This window comes from Chanodichthys erythropterus, chromosome 12 (assembly GCF_024489055.1).
Source record: "Chanodichthys erythropterus isolate Z2021 chromosome 12, ASM2448905v1, whole genome shotgun sequence".
Taxonomy (NCBI): Eukaryota; Metazoa; Chordata; class Actinopteri; order Cypriniformes; family Xenocyprididae; genus Chanodichthys; species Chanodichthys erythropterus.
The window spans coordinates 53,743,467-53,758,929 of NC_090232.1; positions in this window are offsets into that span (position 1 = coordinate 53,743,467).

Sequence of the window (15,463 nt, forward strand, 5' to 3'; positions counted from 1 at the left end):
ATCACATAATAATGACCTGAAATGACTTGCATATTAATGAGGCCTTTCAGTCAGGTAGGCTGTGAAAAAAAACCCTCTGTAATAATGTCTCAGCTCATCATAAACAGCAATACTGTGAAATATTATTACAATTTAAAATAATGGTATTCTATTATATACTTTAAAATATAATGTATTTCTGTGATGCAAAGTGTCTGAACAATTATGTTACCTCTATGGCATTTCATATAGGCTTTTAGCTTAAAAGCATGCACATTTGGAGAAATATTGATGGATTCTTATATATTTATGTCAATTTTCTATACTGAGGAGTAATATTTATTCAATATTTATTGTCATCACTATGAGTGCTGGATACTGTGTTTTCAATTCATACTTGCAGCCGGAGGGCGCTCTGTACACCTTTAGGCAACAAATTCATATAAAGAAGAAGAGGAACCAGGAACTAACGGCATGTCTTCTAGAGATCACTAACCATGGCTTTAACATACAGATAAACACTTTTCAAGACAATAAATACATGATTGAGACAGTGCATACAAGTATTGCCTCAGAAATTGCCTCTGAATAGCGCTGGCTCCATGGGCGTGGCCGCATTAGTGGATAATGAGCTGAATCACGGACTTCTGACATGGCTCTCTTTTCATACAGATTACATAAACACAGAATGTTTGTTTTCGATTTGACTTGCACGATTTAAAACCTGACATTTCAACGTTTCTTTAGACATAAGTGTCATTTTTTTTGTCATTAGTATTCATAAGTTACAGTTCACTTTCTGAGAACTATCAGATTGGACTTCGTGCAGAGGGAGACGAGAGATCACACATCATGTTAGTTTTCTTTATTTTACAAAAAGCACAACATTGTGTTTTTACTCTGAGTGTACACAAATAAAAGACATTCTATAGTTTCAACTGATATATTACTTATGTCTCTATGACAAGAAATGACGGAGTATTTTAAGTCTGTTTTGCTGCAATGTGAAAAAAAAAAACTTAAGTAAAAAGAATATTGAAAAAAAAATTGCACTTGGAACCTAAAATGTATTGAACTGTATTCACAGTCTCACTCAAGACATTTTATGTTTTAGAGCCCACAAGAAAACTCAGTGTTGTGGAAAGGGGCATTGGGCAGATGAAACGTCGGTTTCATGTCCTACATGGGGAAATCTGTCTAACTCTAGAGAAAGCAAGCAGAATCATCACTGTCTGTGCCATTCTGCACAACCTGTGCAAGCAACAAAATATCCCACAGCCAGAGGAGAATGAAGATGATGATGACGATGACGACGACGATGCTGCTGACGAAGGCAGAGTGGCTGTTCACACACTACAAAGTGGACTGGCATACAGGGACCAGTTTGTCAACATACACTTTGGGTAAACCCATATGCCTAGATACATGGACCTTGTGTTACCAATCTATAAGGAGTACTTAAATTACAATTATATAGCTTTAACTTGTATCTACACAAATGAGTCAAAACATAAGTTAGTGTAATGTTTTTATTCAAGAGATTGTCTGTGTTTAAGCATGTTTAGTTTCTGAGAATAGTACTCCTCTTTTAACAGGAGAAGCCTCTCTTGTGCCTCAAGGAGCCTATGCTGTTTCTTCAATAAACTAATTTCAAGCTCCAATTTCTGTTCCAACAGAGATGCTGATGGAGCAGGACCACCACCAGCGGCTGCAGGACTGGCAGGAGCAGGGCCTGGAGAGAGAGCAGCAGGAGCCAGGAGGGCAGGAAGAAGGGGAGCAGGAGCCAGGGGAATAGGAAGGAGGGGAGCAGGAGCATCATCATGATTGCCAAATGAAGTGATGTCCCTGAGAAAGAGAAAAGGACTAACAAAAACTAATCATTTTGTTAGTCATTGTAATTACATAATTTGTAATTGATTTATTGACATTACTGTCCCAGCTGTGAATTATATGAGGCAAATGTTCCATTAAATAAATAAAATAAACATAGCCTACCCCTCAAGCTCATTCAGCAGCTGCATTACAGGATCAATGCACCCCTCCAGCCCTGTTATGCTTGTGTCCGAGTGCCCAAGTACACTGTACACCATTGAGGCAACAGGTGACAGAGCCTTGGGTGCTGTTCCTCCTCCTCATGAATACAATAAACATTTTGAAGTATAGATTTTAATCTGCAAAGGTTAACATTACGGTCAACTTGAAAAGAATGTCCTACCTGTGGCAGTTGTTTGTCGCTTATATTAGGTGATCTCTCCCCTTGCCTGAGATTGCAGACAGTACCAGCGCTTTTCATAGTCATCCTTGCTTCTCAGCACAAGTGGAAAAGCCGCATTAATTTGCACATATATATTCCCACGCATCTTTTTTAGTTTTGGAAGTTATCCCAACCCCAATTTTCCCTTTAATTATATCCTTCTTCTCGTCCACAAGTTGGGCGAGAAGTAAGAGCTGTTCTTGTGTCCAATTCGGCTTTCTTTTGCGTTTGCATGTCTTATCAGCCATGATTTTTTTTCTAGTCTATTATTTAAAAGGCTGTTTATATGCATATCTACTAATTGGCAATGGTTGAAGTGATAGTAGAATGAATGGATGATAATACTGTCCTTAGTATCTGCAGGAAGATCACTGAAGCTGACTGGAGATGACGCTGGCGGATGACACTCACACACAGACTTGGAACACAGGAGGGAACACAGGAGGGAACACGGAGACACTGGAGACAGGTAGATATCGACTGGAGTCTTTGAGGTAAGCATTGAGGTAAGTTCCTGTATCGCAAACAAGACCGGACAATGTGGCTGTGTGTGTGAGTGTCTCTTGTAGTGCTGGTGATGATCGTGCTGATGAGGTGCAGGTGGCGGTGATTAGTACTCAGGGGAAGGTGTACGCTGTGATTGGTGGGTGCTGGAGCCTGGCGTGTCTGTTACAATGATACTTTGTTCTACAATATTTCTATGATTAAATCACTGACAGAGACCCCCCCCCCCCAACCACACACACACACCACACCCTTTTAACCTGAATTAGCTGACTTTACTAGACAATTACGTGGAAACTAGGGGTGTGATGAGATGTCGTGTCACGAGATCTCGCGAAATTAAAATGTGACGAGATTTCTCGTCGAGGCGAAAAGTAGTCTCGTGATGTTGCCATGACAGTGTTAGGACGATTAGGAAAGAATATGACACCGCTACGTTTACATTATGCCTCCACTGTCTTTTTGCTTTGTATTTAAATAAAAAAAAAAACTAAAAAAAAAAAAAAAAACATTTAATTCAGTTGGATAACAGTAATATAATATGAAAGCTCTTAATATGAAAGCTATTTTAGGCTGGACAGTGTAGCTGTAACCATCTCTTAGCTCTGTATCAAAGAAAAATTGGTCTTATTTGCATTTTGAATATTGAGAGAGTGCGATTATGGCTGCACTTATTGTAAAGTGTTACCATAAAAATGAATAACAGTTTTCTCTTAATCTTATTAAGCACAAACAATAAGATTTCATTTGTTAACATTAGTTAATGCACTGTGAACTATCATTAACTAACAATGAATGTCTATTTTTATTAACTAACATAAACAAAGATTAATAAATATTGTAGCAAATATATTGCTCATTGTTAGTTGATGTTGGTTAATACATTAATGTTAATAAATGAGACCTTATTGTAAAGTGTTACCATTTTTATTCATACTGTTTTTATTATATGATCAGTTTGCAGAAAGGAGTTCAGTTAGGAGGTCAAAAGTTGTAGAAGCTCATAAATCATGTACAGTAAGGACTGAAGTAAGAGACTGAAATCATACAGAAGAGAAGTCTTTTACTGCCTATGATAATTCATACTCAGAAAGTAGAACTGAAATGACATTAATTACAAGATGATTAGCTAAAACATTTCAAATACAGAATATTTTTTCTAGTCATGTATTTCGCCATTGAGGATTTCTTAAAAATAGTGCGTAAAAATCTTGTCTTGTCTCGTTCTCGTGAACTCAATCTCGAGTCTCGTCTCGTGAGATACCTGTCTCGTCACCCCTAGTGGAAACCCATTGAACTAAACCTTTTTTGTTTTTACACAGCATGAACATAAAATCTTATGTGGTGCTGCAGACAAATCAAGTTTACATCTGAGATGTTTTTACGGAAATTCATTAGTTCACATTATTAATGTTTTCTGGCATACGTTTTATGAAATAACTATTAAGTTAAACAAATTATTTTAAGTAGAAATAAATATATTTAAGTAATGTCTTATTTAAAAAATGATACTACTTAGATTTATATTACTTGTATTCATTTGAAGAAATACACAATAACATTTCAATGTTTTTTTTATTGTTTACAAAAACAAAACATAAAAACATAAAAAAAACTTGAATGTGCAAGAAATGATCTATAAGAAAGACTAACCAACAAATAACAATTTTGATTGTATTGGACAACCAATATATTATCACTTATTGTGAGTGTGACATGTTTTGCAAATGTACAATGGATATGAAGCCTGGTTTATTGTGAAAGCATTGTCAACAGCTGTCCAACATTCTCTCTCAGATCAAAAGATCTCAATTAGACGAATACTGTGTCGATCAATGTTTTCATAGAATTCCTGCTTGAGGTTCTCTCCCAAAATTCTGTTGAACTCCATGAACACCTGCAAAATAGAAAAAAATACAGAGCAGTACATTTAACACAACATCAACTGTGACTGTGTGGATTATCATGTTCACTTTATGTGTTTTTTTAAAGTGTCTACTTTGGGGTCCTGCATACTTGCATTATATGGACTCAGAGATTAAATATTTTTAAAAAATACTGGTTTGTGTTCAGCTGAAGAAAGAAAGTAATATACACCATTCTTGAACATACATGATCTTCTGTTAAAAGAGCAGGACAGCATTCCCGCATCTGGCTTATGGACCTTAAGAAGCAGAATTTTGAACTGTTAGTTTTCTTAATACACCAAAGAGACATAAGGTGCGTTTCGTTCCATTCGACCGTAAGTGGACTGCGAAGTGGACTTCACAGGGTATTTCGCCATCTTAAGTGAGATTCCATTCCGAAGGGAGTGAACGTGTTCAGTTCGAAGGGCACTGCGAACGGCATAGGGAATAAGGGAACATCGATACATCACTTCACAGGAAGTAGAGAGGTAAAATCACCATTGCGCACCGAGGCACCAGTCAGAACTACGATGGAGCAGAGCCGTTGAAAGAGTTTTTAAATGGCTCTCTGATGGAGGAATTTACGTTTGTGTCCATTTACGTTGCGAGTATTCATACATTTTGTTATATGAACGAAAGTATGAATGGTTATGGCGATGAATGTTAGATTTGCATATTTTATTGTATGAAGAGGCATGACAAAGTAAAAGTGTTGAAAAGCAGCTGAGGCTCTGTCATTTTTATTTTATTAATTTACCTCAGAAGTGTTTACTATGCAGCTGCGCGTGGAAAAGAAAGCGCACGAGATGAGACCAGACCATGGATTAAGAACACAAATACAGTTAACCAAATGATAATTTATTTTCATATGGCATGACAGTTTCAAATCTGTTAAGAGTCAATTTTAAATTCAAAAGTATATTATAATATCTATTTATTTATGTTATATCATAATCTGCGCAACAACATCGTTGACTTTCTTTGATGACGTTTGCAGGGCGTTCCAAATGAGAGATTATTGTTAGCGAAGTCCACTTCAACGGATATACCATGCTCAGGGAGTAGGGAGCAATGAACACTGCGTAGGGATCCTGTCGAATGGAACGCAGCTATACGCTAACGTTATCCACAAGCATGTGTACATACATTCACACATGCAAACATTATAGCTGTGCACATACAGAAACACACTGGCTAACAAACTGTGACCTGACAGAAACAGCAAATTGAAATGTTAACATTAGCTAATCTGTGAACTGACAGAAAAAAAGAGAAAAAAAAAATAGTAGCTACGTCGACCGATGTTTTAACAAATAATGCTATCTATCAAATTGCGTTACCAACACTGTATTTGTATTGTAGTAAGGTTTAGGGTTGGGGTAGGTGTAGATGTTAATAAAGCCCCCCAGCTAACACGTAACAGTTACATATTTTGATTAGCTGGGCCATACCACATAAATATCATGCTGGAAGCATAATCTGATATGTTGCAATAACATTGGCCCGGTTTTGGGGTAATCACTTTTGTCAGAAAGATAGGATTTATACACTCACCGTTTAAAATTTCTTTCAAAAATCCACGTTTAGTGTGCAGCATCGGGTAGACTCTTCAAACAGTGGCTCTGCACACTGTCACCTGTTTCTAGGCCCCTCCCTCCCTTACAGACATGATTATTGCACTAAATATTTCGTCTGATTAGTGCAAACAACTAATTTTATTTAGTTATGACAACTTAAAATAATAATAATAAAAAAATAAAACAACAAAGAATAAGCGATGACCACTTAAAAAGTTTCATTAACACAAAATCCGGGTTTAGATTGCATCAGCCAATCACTGTGGTCATAGGTAGTAAGCGTGTTGACATCATCCATAGCAACGAGGTCAACCCCGCCCTTACTCTTAGCTTAAGAGTTTTCTCTATTCCTTAGTAAAAGTTGGTCTCAGCAGCTAGTTGTGAAAAGGTTTTAAGAGAAAACTCTAAACTAAGAACTTTTAGTGCCATTTAGGAGAACTCTTAGTGGTAAGATAAAATTTTTTGTGAATACGGCCCCTGATGTTCATGTGTGGAAATACTGCAGAAACATCACAACTATACAAATAACATCACAACTAAATAACATCACAACTAAATAACATCACAACTAAATAACATCACAACTATATACACATAACATCACAAATATACAAATAACATCACAACTATACAAATAACACCACAACTATACAAATAACATCACAACTAAATAACATCACAAATATATAAATAACATCACAACTAAATAACATCACAAATATATAAATAACATCACAACTATACAAATAACATCACAACTATACAAATAACATCACAACTAAATAACATCACAACTATACAAATAACATCACAACTAAATAACATCACAACTATACACATAACATCACAAATATACAAATAACATCACAACTATACAAATAACACAACTATACAAATAACATCACAACTAAATAACATCACAAATATATAAATAACATCACAACTATACAAATAACATCACAACTAAATAACATCACAACTAAATTACATCACAACTATACAAATAACATCACAACTAAATAACATCACAACTAAATAACATCACAACTATACACATAACATCACAACTAAATAACATCACAACTATATACACATAACATCACAAATATACAAATAACACCACAACTATACAAATAACATCACAACTATACAAATAACATCACAACTATACAAATAACACCACAACTATACAAATAACACCACAACTATACAAATAACACCACAACTATACAAATAACATCACAACTAAATAACATCACAAATATATAAATAACATCACAACTATACAAATAACATCACAACTATACAAATAACATCACAACTAAATAACATCACAACTATATAAATAACATCACAACTATACAAATAACATCACAACTAAATAACATCACAACTAAATAACATCACAACTATACACATAACATCACAAATATACAAATAACATCACAAATCTATAAATAACATCACAACTATACAAATAACATCACAACTATACAAATAACATCACAACTAAATAACATCACAACTATATAAATAACATCACAACTAAATAACATCACAACTATACACATAACATCACAAATATACAAATAACATCACAACTATACAAATAACACAACTATACAAATAACATCACAACTAAATAACATCACAACTATACAAATAACATCACAACTAAATAACATCACAAATATATAAATAACATCACAACTATACAAATAACATCACAACTAAATAACATCACAACTATACACATAACATCACAAATATACAAATAACATCACAACTATACAAATAACACAACTATACAAATAACATCAAAACTAAATAACATCACAACTATACAAATAACATCACAACTAAATAACATCACAAATATATAAATAACATCACAACTATACACATAACATCACAAATATACAAATAACATCACAACTATACAAATAACACAACTATACAAATAACATCACAACTAAATAACATCACAACTATACAAATAACATCACAACTAAATAACATCACAAATATATAAATAACATCACAACTATACAAATAACATCACAACTATACAAATAACATCACAACTAAATAACATCACAACTATACACATAACATCACAAATATACAAATAACATCACAACTATACAAATAACACAACTATACAAATAACATCACAACTAAATAACATCACAACTAAATAACATCACAACTATACAAATAACATCACAACTAAATAACATCACAAATATATAAATAACATCACAACTAAATAACATCACAACTATACAAATAACATCACAACTAAATAACATCACAACTATACAAATAACATCAGAACTATATAAATAACATCACAACTATACAAATAACCTCACAACTATATAAATAACATCACAACAATATAAATAACATTACAACTAAATAACATCACAACTATACAAATAACCTCACAACTATATAAATAACATCACAACTATACAAATAACATCACAACTATACATATAACATCACAACTATACAAATAACATCACAACTAAATAACAATACAACTATACACATAACATCACAACTATACAAATATCATCACAACTATACAAATAACATCACAACTATATAAATAACATCACAACTAAATAACAATACAACTATACACATAACATCACAACTATACAAATATCATCACAACTATACAAATAACATCACAACTATATAAATAACATCACAACTAAATAACAATACAACTATACACATAACATCACAACTATACAAATATCATCACAACTATACAAATAACATCACAACTATATAAATAACATCACAACTATATAAATAACATTAGAACTATACAAATAATATCACAACTATACATATAACATCACAGCTATATAAATAACATCACAACTAAATAACAATACAACTATACACATAATATCACAACTATACAAATAACATCACAACTATACAAATAACATTACAACTAAATAACATCACAACTATACAAATAAAATCACAACTATACAAATAACATCACAACTATATAAATAACATTACAACTAAATAACATCACAACTATACAAATAGCATCACAGCTATATAAATAACATCACAACTATACAAATAGCATCACAGCTATATAAATAACATCACAACTATACAAATAACATGACAACTATATAAATAACATCACAACTACACAAATAACATCACAACTATAACATCACAACTACACAAATAACATCACAACTATACAAATAACATAACTAAATAACATCACAACTATACAAATAACATCAACTGTACAAATAACATCACAACTATGCAAATAACATCACAACTGTACAAATAACATCACGACTATACAAATAACATCACAACTATATAAATAACATCGCAACTACCTGCTTTCACTTACCTGCACTCTGCCTCACCTCTCTGGTTGTTCAATAAACATTGTTAACATTACATCCGTGTCTCCGTCCCCTTCTGTACGTAACAGAAGACCGGACCACAACCGTCTGAACAACCACGATGAGCACTCCGGATCTGTTTCAAGACCTTGTGGATGCGCTTCGCCGCACTCTCACCAGCACTTCCACACCAACAACACCAGTGACCACTTCCGCATTCACCGCTGCATCTCCTTCACCACCTGCCATCACCAGTCCCATGGCCAAACCGGCGCCCTTCTCTGGCTCGGTGGAGGACTGCAACGGATTTCTACTGTTTGCTATTCCTGGAGATGCAACCGCACTTATATCCCAATGACTATGCTCTCCAGTTCAGAACCCTAGCTGCAGCAAGCGGTTGGAACGAACAAGCCCTCATTACCACCTATCATCAAGGACTGGATCCCCATGTGTGGTTGCATCTCGCTGCATACGAGGATACCATCGGGCTCGAAAAAATTCATCCAACTATCCATCAGATTCGCCACTCGTATGCAGCTGTGTCTCGAAGAGCACCAGGACCAGTGGTTATTTCCATCTATCCTCCGCCAGCCTGAATCCGTCAGTCATCCAAAACCAGCCAACGAACCCATGCAAATTGAAAAATCACGTCTTTCGTCCGCTGAGCGACAGAGGAGGCTGACCCAGAATCTTTGTTTGTATTGTGGCCGCCCTGGGCATTACATCTCTGAATGCCCCACTCGTCCAGTGTGACCTATGGTGACTGTCATCATGCCTACGTTGAATAAGATGAAACCACTCACTATTGTTGTAAACCTTACTGCTGCTGATTTCTGTCTTGCAGTTAATGCTCTCCTCGTCAGCTGGAAACTTCATCTCCGGAGCTCTCTGTCGCTCAAACTCAAGACAACAGCCACATCTGCTGGTTCTGGAGGACTCAACATCTGACGTGATTCTAGGGCGCCCATGGCTTGAGCAGCATAATCCCATCATCTCTTGGTGGACAGGAGAGATCCTGAGGTGGGGTAACCAATGTTTTAATGACTGTTTTCCCAAGTTTCCTGTTCCTAGTCTTCCAGGTTCTGAAAAAATCCAAGTCTGCATTACGTCAGTGGAATTTCCACTCGAAAACCGTTCTACGGACATCCCTGCATGTTACTCCCAGTTCAGTGATGTCTTCTGTCTGAAGAAGGCCTCCACGCTGCCTCCCCATCGGCCATGGGACTGCACCATCGACCTCATCCCCGGTGAGCCAGTGCCCAGAGGAAAGATCACTTTCCATCCCGGAGGAGAAGGCCATGGATGAATACATCAACGAGGCTCTGTCGCAAGGCTACATACACCCGTCTACTTCCCCTGCTGCTTCCAGATTTTTCTTTGTGGCAAAGAAGGACGGAGGCTTGCGGCCCTGGATAGACTACAGAGCTCTAAAGAAGATCACCATGAAATTCAGGTACCCACTTCCTCTCGTCCCATCTGCGCTGGAACATCTACGCGGCGCCACTGTGTTCACCAAGTTGGACCTCTGCAGCGCATACAACCTCATCAGAATACGTGAGGGGGATGAATGGAAGACAACTTTTGTGACCCCTACCGGCCACTATGAGTATTGCGTCATGCCATGTGGACTTGTCAACGCCCCCTCCATATTCCAAGATTTCAAGCATGAGGTGCTCCGGGAGTTTTTGCATAAGTCAGTATTGGTCTACATCAACAACATCTTGATCTACTCCCGGAGCCTGGCCGAACATCGCCATCACATTGCGGAGGTCCTCCAACACCTGAGGGATTACCATCTGTTTCTGAAAGCCGAGAAGTGTACATTCCATCAGCCCTCAGTGCAGTTCTTGGGATATAACATCGACCGCAGTGGCGTCCGCATGGACGAGAGGAAGGTCACCGCCATCAAGGACTGGCCCATTCCCACCTCAGTTAAAGAATTACAAAGATTCCTGGGTTTCGCAAACTTTTACCGAAGATTCGCATCGTCACCACTCCACTCACGGATCTGCTGTGCAGTAAGCCCAAGTCTCTGTCCTGGACTCCAGCCGCCACACAAGAGGTAGAGGTAGACGCCTCTACCACAGGAGTGGGAGCGGTATTGTCACAGCAGCAGGGGAAACCAAGTAGACTCCATCCATGTGCCTTCTTCTCCCGCAAACTCAACCCGGCGGAGGTCAACTATGACATCGGCAACCGGGAGCTTCTCGCCATCAAGCTTGCCCTGGAGGAGTGGAGGCATTGGCTCGAGGGAGCCAAACATCCTTTTGTGGTTTTAACAGACCATAAAATCCTGGAGTACTTACGAGATGCTAAATGATTGAATCCTCATCAAGCAAGATGGGCTCTTTTCTTCACCAGATTCAACTTTACCATTTCCTACCGTGTTGGATCAAAGAACATAAAAGCTGATGCTCTATATCGTATTCATGGTCCTGAAGACTTCATTACAGATCTTCCAGTCTCCAACGGATGCACCTGTATCATCAGTGGATCGGTTATCTAAGTCCTGTCGAATTAATTCCCCTGCGAGGACTTCCAACGGCAATGGATACAGCTGAAATAATGTTCAACTATGTTTTCAGATACTATGGACTACCCGAAGTATTGTATCTGATTGAGGATCTCAGTTCACCTCACGCGTCTGGAAATCCTTTTTTAAGCTCCTAGATATGACCATAAGTCTCTCCTTTGGCTACCATCCCCAGACGAACGGGCAGATGGAGCGGAAGATACAGGAGATCGGCCATTTCCTGTGTACCTTCTGTCACGGCCACCAGGACTCCTGGTTTCTGGGTTGGGCCGAGTACGCCCAGAACTCCCTCCGTCAGCCCACCCCCTTCCAGTGCTGTAGCGTCTGGATAGATCCGGCGTAGTCAATCAACTTTGGAATTTTCAGAACGCTTTTAACCTGCTGAACTGTGTTTGTAAATCACGGATCGGCACCGGCCAGTCCAGAAAAACAGACACTTTGACACGTTTGTTACTCTGTCAGAAATTAAACAGAGAATCCCACTTCCTAGCTCTGGAGACTTCAAAGGATCACCCCTCCCTTTGTGGGCCCAGAGAGGCCAGCCAAATTCCAACACACACCACAAAGACACATACACGCACACTAAGGACACACACAGACACACAAACATGCATTGAAGACTGTATGTGTAAAATATAATTATGCCTAAATGTAACCGCCGTTGTATGTCAAATTGCATATAGTTATTCCCACTGTATAAGCTTAGCTTGGATTGTAGTTGTGCTAGTGTAATTTCTAATGATACTATTGTCTGTAAACCATAACTTTTTATATGCTTTTCTGATCTGTTGAGTTTGGTTTCGTTTTAAAGCTCTTGCTACCTCTCATTCACTGAGATATGTCACATAGCTGCAGAATGCACTGTTCTATTTTTTAATGGTACTATGAACGAAAATGCACCCTGATCTAACATATCATAAATTATGCAAATCAAGCCACAAGACAAGACAAAGGAAAGTTTGCCCGCCAACTTTGCACCTATGTCATTGGCTATTCCACCTCAAGGAGGTGTGTCGGCTTGTCTGTCATAAAAGAGGAGCACCAGGATTTTCCGGTGTGTTCTCCCAATTGCCCTGAATCATCCCTCGCCCACTCACGCACGTCTCTCCTGGACGTCACGGCGGCGCGCTTCCATCGGGCTCATCTTTGTCACAGACACGCCAGGCTCTACACTCACCCAATCACAGCTCACTCCCTCACCAGAATACTAACAAGCCACACCTGACACTCATCACAGACATCATCAGCAGCACTACAAAAGACACTCCAGAGCACACAGTCACTGTCCGGTCTCATTAACGCATACCTACCTGTTATGCTTACCTCAAGGACTCCTCTAACGACTACTTACCTGTCTCCAGCGTTCTCCAAGATTCCTAGTTTTCTCCTGTGAGTGTCTCTGTGTCTAGTCTGCTCCACGTCTGCCTGCCATCCACGATCCCTGGGAAAAACAAGACAAGTATCAGACTCAAGAATATCATCTGCCACAGACTTTACCTGCTTTCACTTACCTGCACTCTGCCTCACCTCTCTGGTTGTTCAATAAACATTGTTAACATTACATCTGTGTCTCTGTCCCCTCCTGTATGTAACAGTATCTTAATAAACATTAATGTGATGACCAATCAGGTACAGGCAAGGACAATTGCATCGTATTATTGTAATGCATCCTTTGAACCAGAAAAAGACAGTACTCATGCTACAGTAGATCATGATAGTTTAGTACCCACACTCTATGGTATTGTCATGGTAGACTTCACTCTGGTCACATGCTCTAGCCACAGTGTCCATCTAGTATCCACCACCTTTAGCAACAAAAGTACAATTTTGACTTTGTGTCTTATCTGTCTTCTACCTGTCTGCTATATTCATCTCATTACCAGTTTGTCTGACCAAACTCTTGATTCTTTTTTTGTCTCCGCCAATAGAGTCGTGATGAAACCGAGGTGCACACTGAGCTTGGCAGTTGCCCACTGAAAATGTACATGCCATCAGCCCGACACGATTGGGATTATCATAGAAGGACAGCCCGTGGTCAGAGGTGTGCCAAACCTGTCGAAAGCATGCTGCCTCCTGTTTGGACGTACCTATGCCCTTGACCTCATGTTTCCCTCAAAACTGGTGAATACTTTTGAGATACTGTATATCAGAGGCTTTTTGTGGGATTGGACCCCATGCGTCCTAAGCCATCATCCAAGTATGCAAATCTCCTCACCAATTTGTTTTAGATTATTTATCATCATAATTTGAAAAAAATGCAATCACTTTGGTAGGTGAGCTTACCAAATACCAACTTTTACCAGTACTTTTTATTTTTATTTGTTTTTGACCTTTAAGACTCATTTGACAGGTACACTGTTAAAAGTGACACTGGTTGACATTGAATAAATGCTATTGTCTTTAACACTCTGAGGTCTGAGGGTATCGCCGGCGATACCACCGCGTTTTTTTTCTTACCAGTGTGAAAGAGACTCAAAATACTCTGTCAATGTTGCACATACAATTAAGAGTTATACACCATTTTAATCTGTTGAATATCTTCTTTCATTTGTGTACACTCAGAGTAAAAACACAATGTTGTGCTTTTTGTAAAATAAAGAAAACTAACATGATGCGTGATATCTCGTCTCCCTCTGAACAAAGTTCAATCTGATAGTTCTCAGAAAATTAACTGTAACTTAGTGAATACGAATGACAAAAAAATGACACATACGTCTAAAGAAACGTTGAAATGTCAGGTTTTAAATCGTGTAAGTCAAATCAAAAACAAACATTCTGTGTTTATGTAATCTGTATGAAAAGAGAGCCATGTCAGAAGTCCGTGATTCAGCTCATTACCCGCTAATGCGGCCACGCCCACGGAGCCAGCGCTATTCAGAGGCAATTTCAGAGGCAATACATGCATTCATCGTCTCAATCGTGTATTTATTGTCTTGAAAAGTGTTTATTTGGATGGTAAAGCCATGGTTAGCAATCTCTAGAAGACATGCAGTTAGTTCCTGGTTCTTCTTCTTCTTTATATGGATTTGTGGCCTAAAAGTGTACAGAGCGCCCTCCGGCTGCAAGTATGAATTGCATCCAGCACTCATAGTGATGATATATAGAATAAATATAGAATAAATATTACTCCTCTGTATAGAAATTTGACATAAACATATAAGAATCCATCAATATTTCTCCAAATGTGCATGCTTTAAGCTAAAAGCCTATATGAAATGCCACAGAGGTAACATAATTGTTCAGACACTTTGCATCACAGAAATGCATTCTATTTTAAAGAATATAATAGAATACCATTATTT